Source organism: Rhynchophorus ferrugineus, unplaced genomic scaffold (assembly GCF_030347505.1).
Source record: "Rhynchophorus ferrugineus isolate W39M unplaced genomic scaffold, kcgeb_rfMv2 rfM596, whole genome shotgun sequence".
Lineage (NCBI taxonomy): Eukaryota > Metazoa > Arthropoda > Insecta > Coleoptera > Curculionidae > Rhynchophorus > Rhynchophorus ferrugineus.
In genome coordinates, this window is record NW_027473173.1 from 10208 (window position 1) to 17500 (window position 7293).

At 43.2% G+C, this 7293-nt stretch overlaps 1 non-coding gene across 1 annotated transcript; it reads left to right on the forward strand.

Annotated features, from left to right (window-relative positions):
* Positions 1 to 4735: 4735 nt before the first annotated feature.
* Positions 4736 to 6724, forward strand: LOC143206223 (small subunit ribosomal RNA). Its single transcript, XR_013008216.1, has one exon. It is a non-coding gene; the product is annotated as a small subunit ribosomal RNA (ribosomal RNA).
* Positions 6725 to 7293: the final 569 nt, after the last annotated feature.

Sequence of the window (7293 nt, forward strand, 5' to 3'; positions counted from 1 at the left end):
TCAACTAAGAAAACCACAGCTAAAAGTAAGAAAGGTGAATCTGCAACTTTGGCCGAGAAAAAAGCTTCTGCCAAAAAAGCCGTCGAAAAGAAAACAGGAAAGAAATCTACCGCCGCCACGACTACGTCCGCTTCCAATGCCGCCGCTAATAGTTCATCTTCGAAAGCAGCAAAAAGCAACACGGCCGCAAGATCCCCGAAATCGCCTTCCAAAGCGAAAAAATCTAATAAAGCCGGACCTACGAAAAAGCCCAAGGCGCCTAAACCGAAAAGTGCTAAGACGACGACCTCAACTGTTCGTGTTGCCGCTGGTGAAGGTGCGAAAACTAAAAAACCAGTATCACCAAAGAAAAAGAAATAAAACTATTTCTACTACGTATGACGATATATTAAACAGGCGACACATTTCATCGTCAGATCAAGAAGACACGGAGTTGAAAATTACAAATATCCCGACACTCCTGGACGTGCTACGACTTCCCTAAAAAATACGTTCGTCCAAGACCGTATTTTTTTAATAGAAAAAAAAACGGTTCTTTTCAGAACCACAATATAACTTTATAAAAGAAAGAATATTTATATAATTTATTTATTATCTTATTATTACTTAAATGATTATTTTCTAGATAGAGCCGTAACTAATTAGGGAACCGATCGATCGATACTCTAAAACAGTAATAAAGGAATATTCAGTACAGATCAGATTATTTATAAATTTTCTAGTTAATATTTATTCTTTAATAAGAACGCGTATTCTAACTTCTTTTTTATACGATTTTGTTGGCCCTGAAAAGGACCGATATTAAAGGGCGTATGCAAAACTTTAAACGGTTTGCGTTATCTATTTGGTTTTGCTGTCTGTCTTTTTAGGCAATAATACTGCTTGAATGTTAGGCAAGACGCCGCCCTGGGCAATAGTAACGCCAGATAACAGTTTATTCAATTCCTCGTCGTTTCTGATGGCCAATTGTAAATGCCTAGGGATAATCCTTGTTTTCTTGTTGTCTCTAGCGGCGTTACCCGCCAACTCGAGAACTTCGGCCGCCAGATATTCCATTACGGCAGCTAAGTAAACGGGAGCACCGGCCCCTACGCGTTCGGCATAATTTCCTTTCCTTAGAAGTCGGTGAATACGACCGACAGGAAATTGTAATCCCGCACGATTGGAACGAGACTTCGCCTTTCCCTTCACTTTTCCGCCTTTACCACGTCCGGACATGTTAATCTCGATCGTTGTTAGATACTGCTCACCTTTAAATCAAAAACGGTACTGGAAATTTCTTACAGATCGGCCTGGAATTTTGTCCGCGAGCCAAACTCGTTATATCATACGCGACCAATCAGACTCTAACTCGGGCTATGGGCGGGGCTTAGAAGTGTTCCTTCGAATGTTATAAGTTCTAGAATTAAAGGCATTTTTTTAGTTAAGTACTCTTTGAGGTACGTGAGACGTCGGGATTTTTATTTCGAAATGCCACCGAAGACAAGCGGTAAGGCGGCCAAGAAAGCCGGAAAAGCCCAGAAAAATATCTCTAAGAGCGACAAGAAAAAGAAGCGCAGGAGGAAGGAAAGCTATGCGATTTACATATACAAAGTTTTAAAGCAGGTTCATCCCGATACGGGTATCTCCAGCAAGGCCATGTCGATCATGAATTCTTTCGTGAACGATATATTCGAAAGGATAGCCGCCGAAGCGTCGCGTCTCGCCCATTACAATAAGAGATCAACGATCACGAGCAGAGAAATCCAAACCGCCGTTAGGTTATTGTTACCCGGTGAGTTGGCTAAGCACGCCGTTAGCGAAGGTACCAAAGCAGTCACCAAATATACCAGTTCTAAGTAAATTAATTCACATACCTATGTGTGTTTCAATATACTACTTACCTGCAAAATCGGTTCTTTTCAGAACCACAATTGGATATACATTTTAAAAAATGAAATGTTAAACAGTAGCTGACATTTTATAAAAACAGAATTTTCAGATATATATATATATATTGTAGTTATTGTATTGAATTATATTATATCATTATAATCTGTTATATAGTAAGTATATAGAATAAGTTTTGTAAAAATGGTACGGCCCGAGATTGTTATTTAAAAATAAGGTAAAGTATTTCTGGAGTGACTTCGAAAATATGTGTATTCATTTTTATTACGTTTATGACTATATGATAATTAATTTATTTTTCCTAACTGTGGCTAATTGTGGATTGTGGCTAATTTCTACACGATAAGTATTAATCACGGGAACGTCTCGAAATGAACAAATAGGAACTGTAATTAATCAAGAATTTAGAATGGAACTATCGTCCTAATATAATGAGGATCGTCAAAGAGAAGATACTTTTTTTTTCGTTTACTAGGTTGACCTTGCTTGGGGACAGTGGAACTCAGTGGAAAATCGCTGATGGTGGGTGAGGAGGATAGGCCTGTGGTCAGAATCGATATCTTGGAGTACTTGCAGGTCAGAGGCTTGATTCGAATTTTGATAGATAAAAAAGTCAATTATTGTCGGTCGATTGGAGGAGTAGTGAGTTGGTTCGCTTGGAGCAATAAGCCCAAGTTCCAACTCATCTATTATCCCGGCCGATAGTAATTCTTCCAATAGCTGTGTGGTTGATGGCGTTGAAAATGGCCTGAAAATCTCCTTGGTCATCTGAATATGTTCCGAAGAGTATTTCGCCAATGGAGATCGGGTTCGTGTTCTAGTGGAATCCAGACCAGCCAGACGACTGTTATCTTGAGTTCCCCGTACATGAGTGGGGGGAGGAATTGGTCTTTTGGGTTTGGTTGTTTTTGGAGTAGGTCGGCACTTGCATCCCGAGTAATTTGCGGTGTATGGTTCTCAACAGTTGGTGCATTTCGGCGGGGAATTTCTGTCTTTGGGACTTGACGTAGGCCGGAGTGGCTTTACAGTTGGCCGATGAATGACCGTAGAATTGGCAGTTAAAACGTTGAACGCGCCTGCCGTTGCCGCGCTGGGCTTGGACTTTTACCACCTGATTCATTAGGCGGTCGACCGCGAAGATACGGCGTTCCTCTCGAGGAACCGACCAACATGGATTGGATTGAAACCGAGCTTCATGAGCGCGGTTCGGACTTCGAGTTACCATTACGTCGAGAGAGAAATATAATATATTAGCTGACCCCGCAGACACTCCGTACCCTGTACTCAATGGATAAATAAAGGATTCATTCTATCAAATTCTTCGTTCAAATCACTTTCGAATCATCCTTAGGAACATTCTGATATCGGAAAACCTTATCCGTAGTCGATAAACGATATCTAACGGATGAATTATAGAAAATGGCCAATAAGCGGCAAATATCCGATCGTAAGGGTGCACCATCGTTTCGGCGAATCATTCTTTTGGAATCTTACGTTCTACAAGCAAAACATTTATTCATAGGTATATACCGATAATAACGAACGGGCCGACGTAACAACCTAAAATGTCCTGAAATACGTGAGAACAGTTTTACTCCGATCGCCGTATCGATATGTGACAGTATCCATCCTATGAAGGATCTTTACATTCTACTAGCATAATTTTATGGATCGGAATTTTCCGACTTTTAAAGAACGTGATCGGCAGTCTAGAAACGGCCTGAGGACGTATTAACACGAGAGGTTAAAATTATTGCTTTAGAAGTTCACGTTGTCTAAAGCTAAAGTTTATTCATCGGAACATTCCGATAATAACGAGAACGGGCAGACGTAAAAACGAAAAATTTGCGCAACGTCCGTATAAACGATCTGTTCTAAAACACCCATACATTTCCGATAGCTGGCGAGAGACCCGCGCTTAAATCGTGTGCGCTTCTACGTGGGGCGATACGAGAGACGGATACGACGGGTCGGGTCGACCGGCGCTGTGACACTTTTACCGAGTGGCTTTTGATCAGCGAAGGTGGTATTACATATTATATGTTAATATATAAGATCCGAACCGTATTTTTTTATTTATCTAAATAAAAAGCGTATTTCGTCGTGTTATTATATATTCGTAACGCTCTCGCGATTTTGTATCGTCGTTTCGTTGTTCTTCCTGGTCGGTTTTTTTCGATATATCGGGAAGCGTACGACGACGACGACGGTATCACTGCGAGATCGCGAATTCGGCGGGAACATTCGGCTTCGTTAGAAGAAGATGATCCACGATTCATATGCGATTGGAATTATTATTTTTATGGACGTATCGGTTTTTCATCGGAACGTTCATAAAACAGCAACACATTTTGCGATAGCTCTCTGCTCTCCGAGCGAGAATAAAATAAAAAATCACGAAACGTTTCTCGTACGAGGTTTCCTTGTCGCTTTATATATTTCTATCTAGCGAAGGGTTCGGAGAGAATGTTTTTCGAGGTCTTATAAACGCCGAACGATATTTTGCGGCATCCAATTTTCGACGTAGTCGACGATCGTCGTCGATAATCGAGATAATTGGGTGCCTAGTCGATCGGTTGTGTATAAAAAAAACAAAAGATGTGTCTAAGATGATGATATCGTTTTGTTTTATTAGACAACTAATATTAAAATGTAAGAGCGTGGCGCCTCGGACCGGTTTTTCCGTCGTCTAGGCGCGCTATCATGCACCTCCTTTTTATTAGTCGTCGATATATATTATATATCGTCGTCTTACGCACACGTTTCTTTATAAGTCAAACTTATAAAATAAACTGTGTCTGTATTTGTTTTATCTGCTTCGTGTCGATAAAATAATAAGAACAGTTCCCTGGTTGATCCTGCCAGTAGTCATATGCTTGTCTCAAAGATTAAGCCATGCATGTCTCAGTACATACCGAATTAAGGTGAAACCGCGAAAGGCTCATTAAATCAGTTATGGTTCCTTAGATCGTACCCACAATTACTTGGATAACTGTGGTAATTCTAGAGCTAATACATGCAAACAGAGCTCCGACCAGAGATGGAAGGAGTGCTTTTATTAGATCAAAACCAATCGGTTTCGGGTTCGCGCTCGTCATCGTACAACTTGGTGACTCTGAATAACTTTAAGCTGATCGCACGGTCTCGCACCGGCGACACATCTTTCAAATGTCTGCCTTATCAACTGTCGATGGTAGGTTCTGCGCCTACCATGGTCGTAACGGGTAACGGGGAATCAGGGTTCGATTCCGGAGAGGGAGCCTGAGAAACGGCTACCACATCCAAGGAAGGCAGCAGGCGCGCAAATTACCCACTCCCGGCACGGGGAGGTAGTGACGAAAAATAACGATACGGGACTCATCCGAGGCCCCGTAATCGGAATGAGTACACTCTAAACCCTTTAACGAGGATCAATTGGAGGGCCAGTCTGGTGCCAGCAGCCGCGGTAATTCCAGCTCCAATAGCGTATATTAAAGTTGTTGCGGTTAAAAAGCTCGTAGTCGAATTTGTGTCTCGCGCCGCCGGTTCATCGTTCGCGGTGTTAACTGGCGTGTTTTTCGCGAGACGTCCTGCCGGTGGGCTTAGTCGTGTCGCGTCGCCGTCGCGCGTGCGTTTCGGCGTGCGTGTTGTGCGCGTCGTGGTTACGACGGCCCAACTCAATCCTGCCGCGGTGCTCTTTACTGAGTGTCGAGGTGGGCCGGCACGTTTACTTTGAACAAATTAGAGTGCTCAAAGCAGGCTAAAATTTCGCCTGAATACTGTATGCATGGAATAATGGAATAGGACCTCGGTTCTATTTTGTTGGTTTTCGGAACCCCGAGGTAATGATTAATAGGAACGGATGGGGGCATTCGTATTGCGACGTTAGAGGTGAAATTCTTGGATCGTCGCAAGACGAACAGAAGCGAAAGCATTTGCCAAAAACGCTTTCATTGATCAAGAACGAAAGTTAGAGGTTCGAAGGCGATCAGATACCGCCCTAGTTCTAACCTTAAACGATGCCAGCTAGCGATCCGTCGACGTTCCCTAATATGACTCGACGGGCAGCTTCCGGGAAACCAAAGCTTTTGGGTTCCGGGGGAAGTATGGTTGCAAAGCTGAAACTTAAAGGAATTGACGGAAGGGCACCACCAGGAGTGGAGCCTGCGGCTTAATTTGACTCAACACGGGAAACCTCACCAGGCCCGGACACCGGAAGGATTGACAGATTGAGAGCTCTTTCTTGATTCGGTGGGTGGTGGTGCATGGCCGTTCTTAGTTGGTGGAGCGATTTGTCTGGTTAATTCCGATAACGAACGAGACTCTAGCCTGCTAACTAGGCGCTTTTTGACATCCTAAAGGCCCGCCGGCCGCGTTGCTTTCGGGTTTCGCGGTTCGTGCGCGGTTTTTACTGTCGGCGTACAAACTATTCTTCTTAGAGGGACAGGCGGCTTCTAGCCGCACGAGATTGAGCAATAACAGGTCTGTGATGCCCTTAGATGTTCTGGGCCGCACGCGCGCTACACTGAAGGAATCAGCGTGTCTTCCCTGGCCGAGCGGCCCGGGTAACCCGCTGAACCTCCTTCGTGCTAGGGATTGGGGCTTGCAATTGTTCCCCATGAACGAGGAATTCCCAGTAAGCGCGAGTCATAAGCTCGCGTTGATTACGTCCCTGCCCTTTGTACACACCGCCCGTCGCTACTACCGATTGAATGATTTAGTGAGGTCTTCGGATCGACACGCGATGGCGTTTCGGCGTCGTCGATGTGTAGGAAAAGATGACCAAACTTGATCATTTAGAGGAAGTAAAAGTCGTAACAAGGTTTCCGTAGGTGAACCTGCGGAAGGATCATTACAGTGTGTTGTTATGCCTATATATATATAATAGGTAAACGTACAAGTCTGTAAAAATCATTGTCGAACGTTAAAGAGCCATCTACGAAGTTCGGAAGTTCCGATCGAATTTCGACGTCGTCAACGTAGCTGTTTTCGGGTACCTATAATATATGGTTTTAAAAGATGTACGCCCGAAAGCGGAGATATATACGATGAAGATGTTGTTATATAGGACGACGAGTAATAATCGTCGGCCTACGACGGATTTCGTTATAAATGGACAAATCGAGCGCAAAATAAAACGATTTTGCCAATTATATTTCTAATCGACGTTTCGATCCTCATATCGACGAACATATACGATGATCGGTAATGTGATTAGTTTACGAAAATCTTATCACCCTTCGTTTGTTTCATTCCAAAAGGGTGAGATTTAGTTTACGAAAATATTGCCAAACTATGATCAGCGTATGCTCTTTTGTTGTCGTACGAGGTGAGACGACGAAAATTTACAACGAACGTCACCATTTCGAGTAGTCTGTCTCCGCTCCTCTCGTTGTGTGTAGTGGAGAAGACGAAAATAAACCG